Below are 12,772 nucleotides of genomic sequence, written 5' to 3'. Positions count from 1 at the left end.
TTTATATTGTTTTTTGTAAGGGTATTAGTGTAATTGAAACGATCAGTCTGACTAGCGATATTCTCATGGTTTTACTGCTGAGACAGTAAATATTTGTACTTACTAGCATGAATATTTAGCACATAGCAAAAAATTGGATCAGTAAATGTGGTGTTTGTGGTAGCGTTCATTTGAATAAAAAAAAATACACATCACAGACTGAACTTTTCACCAAAGAAGAGGAAAACCTGTCTTTCACACACAGGAGGATATAAGCCATGGTCTTTGCTTCTGGGTAGTTTTGCCATTATTTCATCATGTTGAAAACAGAGTTGACTCTAACAGGAACTAAAATGACACTGTTCTATCAGTCAGTGGGAACTGACTCTCACATTTTTTGAAGTGATCCAATGTAACGTGAATGTGAGGAAGTGATCCAATGTAACGTTAAAGCAAATGCTTGCTAATGTCTAAGATATAAATGCAGCAAAACCACACACAGGGTTTGGAAATGGTTTTGTGTGTCTGAATGGAAAGGTTTTTGCTAGAAAGTAAATGATAGTGCATGCCTCCAGCCCCTAAGGAATTACAAGTTTTTGATATGTGTCTTTTCACCGTGCGTTGGCAGAGAATAATAGGTGATGGTGATGTACTTTCTCCTTTGTGATTGCCATATTTATAATGGTTTTAGAGTTGCGAATGCTGGGGGTGTGTGCAGGAATGGACCACAGAAAATGGCTGGATGTGTGTGTGCAGAGTGTCACAGCAGAGTGTGTTATGAGATGTCATATTTTCATAGTTTTGAAACTGTCACCTGGTAATGATGCTTGAGAACCATGTGTCCTTTCGTAAAGGACAGTGCTTAATCTGTAGGCTAGTAGTAATCAGAAAAATTTGCATTAGTGATTTCAGAAAAACATTGAAATAGTATGGGCAATATGCAACACACAATTGAGCTTTTGAGGAGGGAATCCTCCTTGACTCACAGTGAATTCGCAGTACTCTTCTAGTTCTGTAGTCTTGTCCAGCTTCCCCTTCACAGTTTCTGTGTATTTTATAACATTAATTGGTGTTTGCTTGCAGTGTACAACTACAAGTATGTAAGAGAGAAGAAGCAAGTCCTGTTTTGTTTGTTTGTTCTGTTGAATATACTATATATTGCAGGATCAGCCTCTAATACTGTTCCACTGTCAACTCATCTTTCTTGCCAAACTGAAGCTAATTTACAGCTCAGGGAGCTGGCTACATTCCCTCAACTAGCCCTGTTCTTCAATTGTAGGTGAAGAGTTCAACTGTAGTTGAAATTCTTCCATTGTTTCCAGCAGATGATTCAAATAATGAGTGTGAGACATTCTGCCAGTTGCTAATTCTGAACTTCAATTAAATAACTTTTATATTGTGTACATATAAATATACTTAAATATAATATGCCTCTTCTAAGCAGTGTCAGATTTGATAGTTGATAGTACTATACTCTTTTATGATGAAAAAGCTGCATGTGTCTTATTAGTTAATATAAATGTAATCTAGTTAATCCCTCCATTCCTTTGTAGCCTGTAAGGGGTTTCCAACATGCTGTTAACTAGCATTAATACAAAAGTGTTATGAGAGAGAACTTTCATCCATAGGCAACAAATCCTGTCCATCTGTCAAAGAATATTTGAATCAGACACTGCCTCTAACACTGAAGTTATGTATAGCATGTTGCCTGTTAACTTTAGTGTTCTCAGTGTATATCCTTTAATATTCTCCCTCAACTAGGTATTACTTTTTTTTTTTTTTTTTTTGTATACATGCACTCCTGTCTGTCCAAATTTGTATCCTACTGAGACACAGGACTCTAGCTTCCTTTTAGCGTGGGGTAATTTCTAAGTTTGAGTTAGTCTTACTGGAACCAAAAGGAAAAGGAAGTTATTTTCTTCAAGGGGAAAAAAATTAATCCCTGACTAGGATAATCAGCAAGACCAGTACTGCTGGTTGGAAAGGAAGAAAAGCTTTGTGTCAAAACTCTTCAGAAACATTACAGATTCTGTATGGATTTATTTTCTTTGTGTGGCACTTTTTTTGAATCAAATAATGAATTCATCTGGCTAACTTTATCTTTTTATTTAAAAACCTTTTGTTGGCTCTGTACATGTGGTTCAAGCAAAACCAGGTGTGTTTTCTCTTGCAGGTTTCCAGTTCATTCTATGAAATGGGTAAACAAAGTTAATTAGTTTTTGTCACCTTGCAGTAACATAAATTACTGCAGAACGAGTTTTGTACTTTTCAAATATGTGAATGCAATGTTTTTGAGTAAGTGCCTACTTAGTAATGCAAGAATAAGCTAATGCCTCTTTTTTCCTAAAGAACGCCGTGGCTTTTAACATAGCACTTACCTGGATGAAATAAGCCCACTTGTTGGTTAAAGGAAGGGGGTAGATCTGTTTGTTCTGTGTTCTCTTGTCTATGCTAGCAGTGGAAAAGATGACTGTAATGCAGTCATACCAGAGAAGGAGTCACAATTTCAACTTGATGAAGAAATCAGACAGAAACTGCAGACTATATTCTTCATATATTCACTTATCTGTATCATATTATTTCAGTGACCTAGCAGTCAGAGTTACATAAGCCTTTTTTGCCAGGGGAGGGACAGCACCAACAGGCTGTTTTTTCTCTGCATTCCACATGCTTTCTCTCACAAGGATTTAAATGAACTCCAGAAAGTAATGCACTAGAAATGCTTTCTTTCAGTTCATGCCTATACTCACTTAGAAAATCTCTCTTTTAAAGTTTTAGTGTAACTAAAATTAAGTTATTTTTTTAGACAGATTACACTTTCCTTCAGTTCTTTCCATCTTTTGTTATACTTTGTGGTGCTTTTTATTAGAAAATAGAAAACTTTTGGATTAAAAAAGAAAAAAAATTACGTGAGAGATAAGGTAAATTAGTTGCCTCTTTCGACGTCTGTTTAGATAGCAGTTACAAGTCCATATTTATGACTAGTAAAACACAGGTTTGCACACATACTGGGCTGAAGTCTGAACTTCTAACAGTCTGAAAGTTGTATATTTTTCAGTTAATAGTGAAAATTATTTTCTGATTTCTTTTTATAGCTATGTTGTCTGACCTTGCTCTATCCTAATTAATAACTGACGTAAATTTTGGTCATGCCATCCTTCAATTAGGTATCCTACAGATTTCACAGAATACCAATCTGGAAGCCAGTATTTTGAGAAAAGGTGCAGCTTGCGTACAATCTATGTATATTTCAGTATTCCTTCCAGTTCTATTACTCTCTCTAACAATGAAGACATAAGGTAAGCAAAAAGAAAAGAGACTATTTCAGCCTCAGAGAAGACAAGGATGTTCAGAGTGCTAACCTGGGGCTTCGGAGAGTAAGATTCATGTTTAGTGGCTGACTCTGCCATGGTGAAAAGCAATGTCATTTTATTTTTTGATACTTCATTTTTATACTCCTTTTGTGGAATTGATCTGCCATGTCTCACAGAGCTTTCTGTTAAATATTATTTGAGTTAAATGTTTTCACTATGTAACCTCTTTTATGGTATGAGGTGCCATGTCAGTACCTAAGCCTTAATCGTTAAGATAATCTGCCTAATTTACATTGGCATTTTGGCTCATGAATATTCTTGGGCACCCAGAGAGATCAGGTCTGCAAATGTAAGAGATCTACTGGAAAATGTGCAGCAGTATCTTTCCTGACTAGGACCTATTAACTTAATCAGAACACTAGATATACAGTACAGGATTTCAAATTTTCTGTCTCCATCAGAACCCCTTGTAGTCTCTGTTATGACTCCACTCTTTTCAGTCTTATGCAAAGCATAGACTTCCATGGAAACAGCATCTCTCATCTGGAGTTTCCTTGTTTGCTTTTGTGACAGCTGCTAATCAGCCAGCAGATTTCTCAGAAGTGGCTTACTAGAAAGGAAGCTGACAACTATATTTTCTGCTGTCTTGTGTATGCTGCAAGGATGAGGTGGGTCCAGCAAGAACAAGTGCCTCCTTTACTTATTCCAATGCACTGTATATGATTTCTTGTGGGCTGACCTGGGGTGCAGGTTGTGAAATGCTTTCTGATACAGCTTCTCTTAGGTTGCAAGACTGGTTCACACCTGGATCTCTCCTGCTGTCCAGAGTGGCCGTGTCATCCTGCTTGCGGTGGGGCACTCAAGCTAAAGTTCTGTCAACTGGAGGCTGAACTTGAAAGCGACAGTCTGGCCTCAAAAGAGAACTGCCAGCAGTCATGCTCCTGGGGCAACAAAGACCATTTTCCCACAGCAGCTGTAGGGGTTATCCGAGGCCGGGATTCAGAGTGGTCTGGAGTCCGCTGTGCCTTGCTTCTCTTCAGCTGGTCCCCTACTCTGTAGTGGCCCTGTCTGCAGTAGGACTATATTGCCGTGTGTGAAGCAGCATTTGAACAAAGAGGATGGAGGCCAAACCTGCAACCAAGTGGCAGGAGCTTTGTTAGGAAAGGAAAAGGCAGGAAGGTAGGACAGGATTCTCATCCAGTTTAGATGTTAATAGTATCTACCATCTTACAAAGGACAGATCTTGCTAAAATGGCTTCATCCTCCGTTTCAGAGGAAGTGAGATGTAGTGAGCTAGGTAGGTGCTCTAGCAGTACTGTGGGATAAAGACACTGAAGGTGGCACTTCATTCACTATAGCAAGAATGTAAGTTGAGGCTTGGCCTGACAAAAACCCCATCATAGCAAACCTTCCAGTGTAAAACCAATTTTGCCAGCATAGAAGTATGTGATTAGATCAGCTCTCCTTATGGTACTTAAGGAGATGGCATAATATTTCATTTTGGGATAAGATGCCTGTCAGTTCATGGGTTGGCCAAAAGCTATTCTGATTTACTGATATAGGCCATTTTTATATAACAGTAGTGATGTAGATCACTTGCTGTGCTAGTAAAGGGCCTTGTAGTGTAGATGTGCCCTCAGTATTTATTTATATTGTTTTCCGGTCATCCTTAAATGAAAAGGAGATTCTCTTCTACTTTCTATAGGAATAGTACCAACTGAAAAAGGCTACATCACTATTTCTGAACTTCACACAGTGAAGCTATTTAGTAACTATATGGCTGCATTACTCCATTTTATAAAGGACTTATATTGTATATGAAAAGAAATTGACTGTAACTGAATTATTATTGTTGTACATTTCCCCTCATTAATAATCAAGCTATTGGATTATTGTTGGACTTTGATTCTCTCTTTTTGCAACTGTATTCATGTCTGTTGTTTATATTGTTGATATATTTATTACACACTTCTGTTTAGTGCAGCCCAGGGAGAAAAGGGCACACTTGCTTTCCCTTTTGGGCAGTTTAGATCCTGATAAATTCTGTGGTACATTTCTGAGCTTGTAAGGTTGCCAGTTCCATTTCCCTTTGACAATCTGGCAAAGATTTACAGACTTGATGATTGTTCCTGTTGTTGGTGGTGGTTTTTTTGGTTGGTTTTTTGTTTTGTTGGGGTTTTTTGTTTGTTACTTTGGTGGGTTTGCTTGTTTGCCTTTTTTTTTTTTTTTTTTTAAGAGCAGTAAAAGGCTTAACAGCTGAATGTATTGTCTGTATCCAATAAATGTTCTTTCCTGTAGTGAAAGCCACAAGCTTGAATCTCTTCTATGCCATGTGAGCACCATGGTGATGCTTTCACCAAAGTTTTCGCTTAGCTTAGAGGAGGTCCTGTCATCTTCTGGTGGAATTTTATCCCATGATGCATCCACAGTGGGAACAGTCTTCTCCCTTATCTTGGTTTTCAGGTCTTAGTTGTTAATGCATTAGGCACAGTCTCCTTTCTTTTTCAAATCTGTTTTCTAAGCTGGTGTTCTTCCTCCCAGTTGCATGTGCTATAGGGAATTTCTCAGTTCCTGTAGCAGTTCCTGTCTATTTTATAGGTCTATATTTTCTACAGGTCTATATTTTATAGGTCTGAATATAGTCTATTTTATAGGTGTATGGGCTACTCAGCATTTCTTTTTTTTCCCCTAATATTCATGTGGAGGGTAGCTATGGCTGGGTGGAGGTTTCTTCCCTGTGGAATGAAGGGGTGTGCTTTCCGTGTGTTATCATACATACCTGATTAATTGAACAGGCTGTTTGACGTCTACGAGCTGATAAAAGTCAATTATGTAGACAAGGTAATTTTCTAATGTTATCTGTCCAACACTTTCCTTTTTCTTATAGGCGTAAATGCACATTACTCATAACTTTGGTTATAATCTGTTTACTGATGATCGTTAAAAAATGTGGTTTGGAGTAACAGACTTTAGGCTTCTAGTTCTGCTGGTTGTAAACAAAGTAAGCTCAGAACTTCTGTGCATCTAGAACTGGAGAAGACATTTTGTTTTATTTATCAGTTTAACTTAATTTGTAATAAATGGTTGCTGATACTCTCGATAAATGTTTAAATAAAATTACTAAAATAAAAATCCAGCCATGCTGTTTACCAGGGTAGGCATAACTAACCATTTTAGATTCATGGTAATACATTTGACCCATCATGCTTTCTACAAAATCTAGAGCTTCAGAAGATGAAATAGGAGGCCCTAAAAGAATAGGTAAGGTTACAATAGAGGCATTTCCTGAGTAACTGGGTTGGATCCTCTGCAGTAGCAGGTAGGAGACTTCTGAGTGTCAACATAGCTCATTTTAAAACTAATCAAAAGTCATGTGTTTAAAGTACTATAGGCCAAGGGAAAGTGAATGCCCAAGCCATTATATGTTTCTCATACCTATACTAAAATACTTTACAGTTCTGGAATATGGCATAATTTTGAAATGTATTTGTCCTTTCAGCATCCATCTGAGGTTGCAAGTACTAATAAACAGCTCCATAATTTTTACCTCCAGATGCTGAGGTGCAATGAGGTTGAGAGACTTGGTGTTGGGTTTGCTGAGTTAGACTGTGCAGCAGAAGAGGGAGCTGAATTTGTGTTTCTCAAGTCCAAGAACAGCATTCTGATACCCTGATCTGCAGTGGTTTATCACTGCCCTCCTCCTGTAGCTCTCAGAGCCATAGAGAGTCATAGCAGTTTCATTTTCCCTCTTGTTTAAAAGAAATGCTGACGAAGGGAGTGAATTATTATGTCTAGGGGAAAGCTAGTTCTGACTGCTTATGGACAGAAATTATAGAAGATAACTTTGCTTTGCAGTTGTGTGGTGTCTCCTGCTTTTGCTTTTGGGGTTGGGGAAGGAAGATGCACACGGAAGTGCTGTAGATTTATGAATTACTGAAGATGTTGCACCATCTAGTGGTAGCTTTTAAAAACTGCACAATAATAAAATAAAAGCAGATAAACTATTTAACGTTCACTTTTAAATTCCAACTGCACATATAATTAAAAGCAAGCAGCTATATTAAGGCAAATGTAAAAGCATCATCTTTCCCCTAAGGAAGCCTGATTTTATGTTCCTTCTTAACATGTTAATTACACCTTTCTTGCAGGTAATCTAACTCTTAGTTTTATCTGCTCCTGGAAGATGCTCTTAGTTGCAGAAGAGTTAGCTTTTCAGAGAAGAGAAAGAAAATTATCTTGTTGTAAACAAGAAATAGTGTGTGCATGAAATAATTCTTAGTTCAAAAGGTCAAGTATTCTCTTTAAAATTATGACTTTTAAGAGAAGATGGATTAGTATTCTGAAGAGTAAGAATATCTACTGCATAGAAAGAGCAGTTAAAATGGCATTGCATATTTTTTTCCATGGAAAACTGCTGATGTGCCTTACATTTGCTCTGGAGAGATTCCAGCAGACACGCAGCTGTGAGGAGCTGATGCATTATCTCGCTTCTGCTACTCAAGGAATCAGCTTAGAAATCATGAGGTTTTTTTCAAATAAAATGAAACCCACCTTGAATTTTTTTTTGTGTTCATTCTAGTTTTTTTAGCCTGTAGGCTGCACTGGTTTCACATTTTCAAGCTTTTCTCAGGATGCAGGGGAGTGGAAATCTCTTAAAATTAATGCTAAGACTCTCAGGCATGATTCCAGCAGCAGAGACTCTAAGAAAAGCACTAAAAATAGTGTGAGTCATGATAAAATTGTGAGAGCAGGAAGTGTTGCCTCTGAGAGGAGTGGGGAGGAATCTCAATTTGTATGCATTCATTATCTTGGCTTGTGAAGTTAAACTTCTTTTCCTGGGGTGCTGCTTCTTCATTGCTGAAAGAATTATAAAAACTGTTCACAAACCAACTCCTGGCTGAATGCTCTGAGGTAGTTTATAATCATGACAATATCTTATTTACAACTCATTATTGCAGATCTAACGTGTAATTCAGATTGTTTATAATTTCCTGGATGGCTTTGTTTTTGCAGGTAGACTGAAACTTTGCATGCTTATTTTGGGGGGTAAAATGTCAGGGGTTCTAATCTCTGGTTAGAGGTAATGATCTGGGGTGTGTTGGAAAGATATCTGCATGCTAGGCACAATGATATAAATGAAATTAATGATTGTGCTACTTGGTCCCCATTGTAAATAGCAATGGCTTTAAAAGATGCTATAATAGTACTTCTGCGTAGAGAATACTGGCTTTGTACGTGGCAAGAAGGTTCTACTTAAATGCAGCTATCTATACTGCACTTTTTCATTATCAGTAGAGTATGAAAGCTTTATCATCACTGCCAGGTATACTGCAAATAAAATGCAGTTACATCCCACTTTGAAGGAAGGAGGGCATGGGGGTGCTCATAATTCTACAGAACAACGTGAAAGAAGATATGGAAACAAATTTGCCCAGCAACTTGGTTTGGGGATTTGTTCTCAGGGACCTGAGATGTGTAAGGCTAAGGACTGTGCAAAGTCCTTTTTATTTGTGAATTGGAATGTTTTATTATGATCCAGATCAAAACCAGGACTGTTACAACAGCAGAAAAAACCCCTCAGAATTTAAGTTCTTTGAAGAGTGATTTGTGTGGTGTCTATAAAAAGGTAGGTAAGTGTCCTTACTGTATAATTTTGTTGTTAACAAAATAAGCATATTTACTTCTGTCCACTGTAATACATGATCTTTCACATTCTTATTTTACTGTATTACACCTGAAAAATGGTTCTCACTGATATTTTTATGGTCTGGTTTTTGTTCAGTTTAACATGTTACTGTTTTTCTTTTGTGCCCTCATTTTGCTCAGTACCTCCATACTCCCACTGCCCTGAAGATGGCTATACATAAAATGCTATCATTTGTTTAAAAGTTCAGTAAGATTCTGACACTGAACTATTATTAGACCATTATGTAAGTAAAGGGATTTTCCGGTTTGCCATATTTTAATCTTTGCCAGCAACTGATATGACTTTGCTAGATTTTGTAGTGCAGCAGCATATTAGTGGTAAGGTTTTCAAGAAAGCTTAAGGTTTTTCCTGCAGGTTCATCCTTGTATTAGTACACAGAGGAATTCTGAAGTAATAATCACAGTCCCTGCTGCATATCAGAATTACTTTCGTGGAAATGCTCTTCTCAGTGTTGCTGAACTGATTGGTTAATGGTTGTTATTTTTCTATATGTACATAACTAAATTACAAGCAGGTCAAAATGAAATCTAACCAGTCACTTTTTAAATCTCAAAGTAATCCACAAGTATAGTGTCAAAATTATATCCAGCGTTCTTGAATTATTATTCACTTACAAAACCAGCTGATGAAAAATTGTCCATGATTACCGTTTCATTCCCTCTTGGTACTAATTTGAAATGCTATTTTCTTCAGTGCTTAAGCAGATGAAAATTATGTCATAGTTTGGAAAATTTCTAGAGGTTGCATTTTTAAAGCAATTCTTTTAAATAAGACAGTGCCTCTCTCCTAGTGTGATGTCCATTTTCAGTGAAGTTCAACTCCTAATACAAGTAATGACGCATATTATGAAAATCTTTACAGTCCTTCTATTTGCATTTCTTTGGATGAATTGGAATACTCTAGTTCTTTATTTTCATAGCTCTTAAAATTATTATTATTCCACACTAGCTGTTTAAATAACATTGACTAAATATGTTAGCTGCCTACTGGTGATCATGTTCCTAAAACAGCATGACAATCTATTCTCGATAGACTCCCAGCTACATCAATGATTGGATGAAGTAACCAAAATTACACATTAACTTTTCCAGGGATTTCAGAGGAGGGAGCAAAGGAGACAGGAATGCAAGTAAATACTCCTGAAATTAATTGAGAATTAGCTAGCAAAATTCAGTTCTTATTTAGTTCTCAGGAATTCAAGCAACCCTGACAGTAAAACTATGTTATTAAGCGGAAGAATGAAACAAAAATTTAGTATAATCATGGTTTTGCTGCTGGAGATGCCCAATATAACACATTGTTTTCTTGTCCTTCATATCTGCCATTTCCAGAGTCAAATGTGTGCTTCTACAGCTTCTACTAATGATGATAACCCCATAGCAACACCATCTGTTTATTCAAATGTCGTTTCCTCCTAAGTGCAGTGTGGTAGTTAAATATATAATAGCTTGACAGTTAACTGACATTTTCAGAGTTTAAGCTGTTTTTCATTGCAACATAGGAAAAAACAAATCTGGAATTAATGTGACTGTCAGAAGCTAATTATATTTTAAATAAACTTTTGCAAAATCAAAACCTCAAACTTTCTGTGAAGAAATGCTGCTCTTATCTCTCAAATTCACTGATGGCCTGGTGACTGTAGGCAGCTGTATGATATAGATCATTAAGTTAAGGACTTAGAATAGGGAGTATACTATATTCATAATGTCAGAGTGCCTTGAGCAACTAGCTTTGGTTTGCTTTTGGAAAACACATACCATATGCTAGTAGATCATATACTCAGTTTTCCCCTCTCACATTTATTTGGATGAATGAGAACTGGGTTCATGTTACAACTGTGGACTTGCATATTTGTAGGTATAAGTCCACAAATGTCGAAGAACGCCAACCAGCATGAGGGTAAATATTTTGATCCCACCATCTCTTATAACTGTAACTGTACATGGTCATTGATTTAGCACTACTAGTCCTGAAAGGAGTACCAAACTTTCTAGGAACTTTCTGGTTTGTTTTGTTTTTTAAAGAAGACTAGATGTTTTGAGGGCCTGCCTGTATGCTGGAGTTTCATATGCCTATGCTTACGTATCTAAACCAAATCTGAGTCAGAAGCAGCTGCAGATGTTTAACGGAAATGTATGATAGAAATATCTTTTATCTGTCCAAGTTGAGTCCCAGTCTCTACCAAAACACATGAGAAGATGGACTGGTCTGACCTTGCAATGACTAATCAAAAACCAAACTGGTTATCTTAAATAACAAGTGACAGCGCAACCTTAATCATAGCCACATGTAAGTGTAGTCATTCTGTTTGAGCAGAACAGTAAAAACCCACCATAACAAACACTTAAGTCTTATATTTGAACATCTATTTTGGTTCTGTTTAATGCACAGCTTAAAATCATGATGTGGCTGTTCTTCTAGTTTCTACAGGCTTGAGCATTCTAGGGAAGGAAGAGGAAAGAGAAAACGGATACTTCCTTCTTAAACCTTACTACTCTGTGGCAAGCAGAGTGACATTACTAAGAATTCTTCTTCCTGTCTCTGCTCCTTTTGTTTAGGCTTTAGAGAGACTGTAAATTGCTAAAGCCTGCTACCAAAACAGCACAACTGTGCTAGTGACAGCCACTGTAGGCTTTTCCTTTTTGTCCTACTTAGTTTTAGGTATATGAGAGAAGGCAAAGGAACACGCTGTAAGGAAACTGTAAAACTTCAGGTCCTCAACATGAAAGGAAGGGAGATTAAAATGAAATAAGAGATATGAGTCATCAAATTGAAATGCACTACTGGATTTAGCAGTCAGTATTGGTAGGGTTTTCTGTAGGAAAACCTGTGGTATTTTTAGCTATTGCTGTTGATAGCTGTCAGAAGAGTTGGACTGAGCAAAATGAGATAAAAAGGAAGACTATAATACAGAAGGAAAGTTTAAAAAAGGAACATATCTGCTGAATTAATTGCAGCCTACTTATATATTCATTAACTGCTATTATAAGTCTTTCTCTGCTTTAGATTTCTGTTTTGAAGGTATAAGATACAGAGCAAAGCAACTGTTCTCCAGCCACTTCCTAATGCTGTTTTACATTTTATATCACATTTTTATGCTTCTGATTTAAATAGTATGATACAATTTTAAGTGCTTACGAAAAAATTCTTATGGGAGAAGTATGACTGGTATTTATACAAGAAGATTAAGTGCTATAGTTGAGATTTCTGCAGGCGTGAGATGAACTCTCTGGTCATACTTTTAAATAAGCAACTATCCATTAATTAACATTTCTATTAGAAAATATTAGAACTATAATTATGTGTGTGCATGTGAAGTAAGACTACAAAAAATTCTGTGAACTTTCTTTTTAATTGAGAGATGCGATTTTAATTTTTCACCCCAAATGTTGCAATAATTGCTTCTAAAACTTCTGCTAACTTTTTGCTGTTGCAGGCTACTTTATAAAAATAAAAATAAATAAAAAGGTCTATAATGAATTGTGTTAGATTGAGTTAAAGTTCAGATGACACTTTAGCCTGTCCTTGTAAGTTGTAACACAAGTTTCTCATGTGGAGTACAGAAAATATCATTTTAGAAACTTCCTTTGGATAAAGATTTCTCTTTCATTTTCTTTTCTTCAATGCAGTTGCTCTAGCCAGTTGTTTGATGTTCTCTTGCAAATCATGCTTAAGAAGATGGCATAGTATCCAGTTAAGATCTGTATTGTAAATTCTTTAAAACTCTTCTTCTTGAGGATGAAATACAGTTAAAAAAGATAATGATAAATAT

At 36.6% G+C, this 12,772-nt stretch overlaps 1 protein-coding gene across 11 annotated transcripts in view; it reads left to right on the top strand.

The window, feature by feature from the left end:
• The window catches only part of OTUD7A (OTU deubiquitinase 7A), a 169,855-nt gene that overhangs the window by 12,049 nt on the left and 145,034 nt on the right, over nucleotides 1–12,772 (top strand). Inside the window, exon 1 of one of the 11 annotated variants that reach the window (XM_005511116.3) lies at nucleotides 7,750–8,204. The exons of the other annotated variants lie outside the window; for them this stretch is intronic. The gene's annotated coding sequence lies outside the window, so the exon portion shown is untranslated. Of the gene's footprint in view, nucleotides 1–7,749; nucleotides 8,205–12,772 lie in introns of those variants that run through there. 11 annotated transcript variants of the gene reach the window in all.

This window comes from Columba livia, chromosome 11 (assembly GCF_036013475.1).
Source record: "Columba livia isolate bColLiv1 breed racing homer chromosome 11, bColLiv1.pat.W.v2, whole genome shotgun sequence".
Taxonomy (NCBI): domain Eukaryota; kingdom Metazoa; phylum Chordata; class Aves; order Columbiformes; family Columbidae; genus Columba; species Columba livia.
Note: the sequence above shows the minus strand (reverse complement) of the source record. Positions and strands in the feature narration are given on the sequence as shown.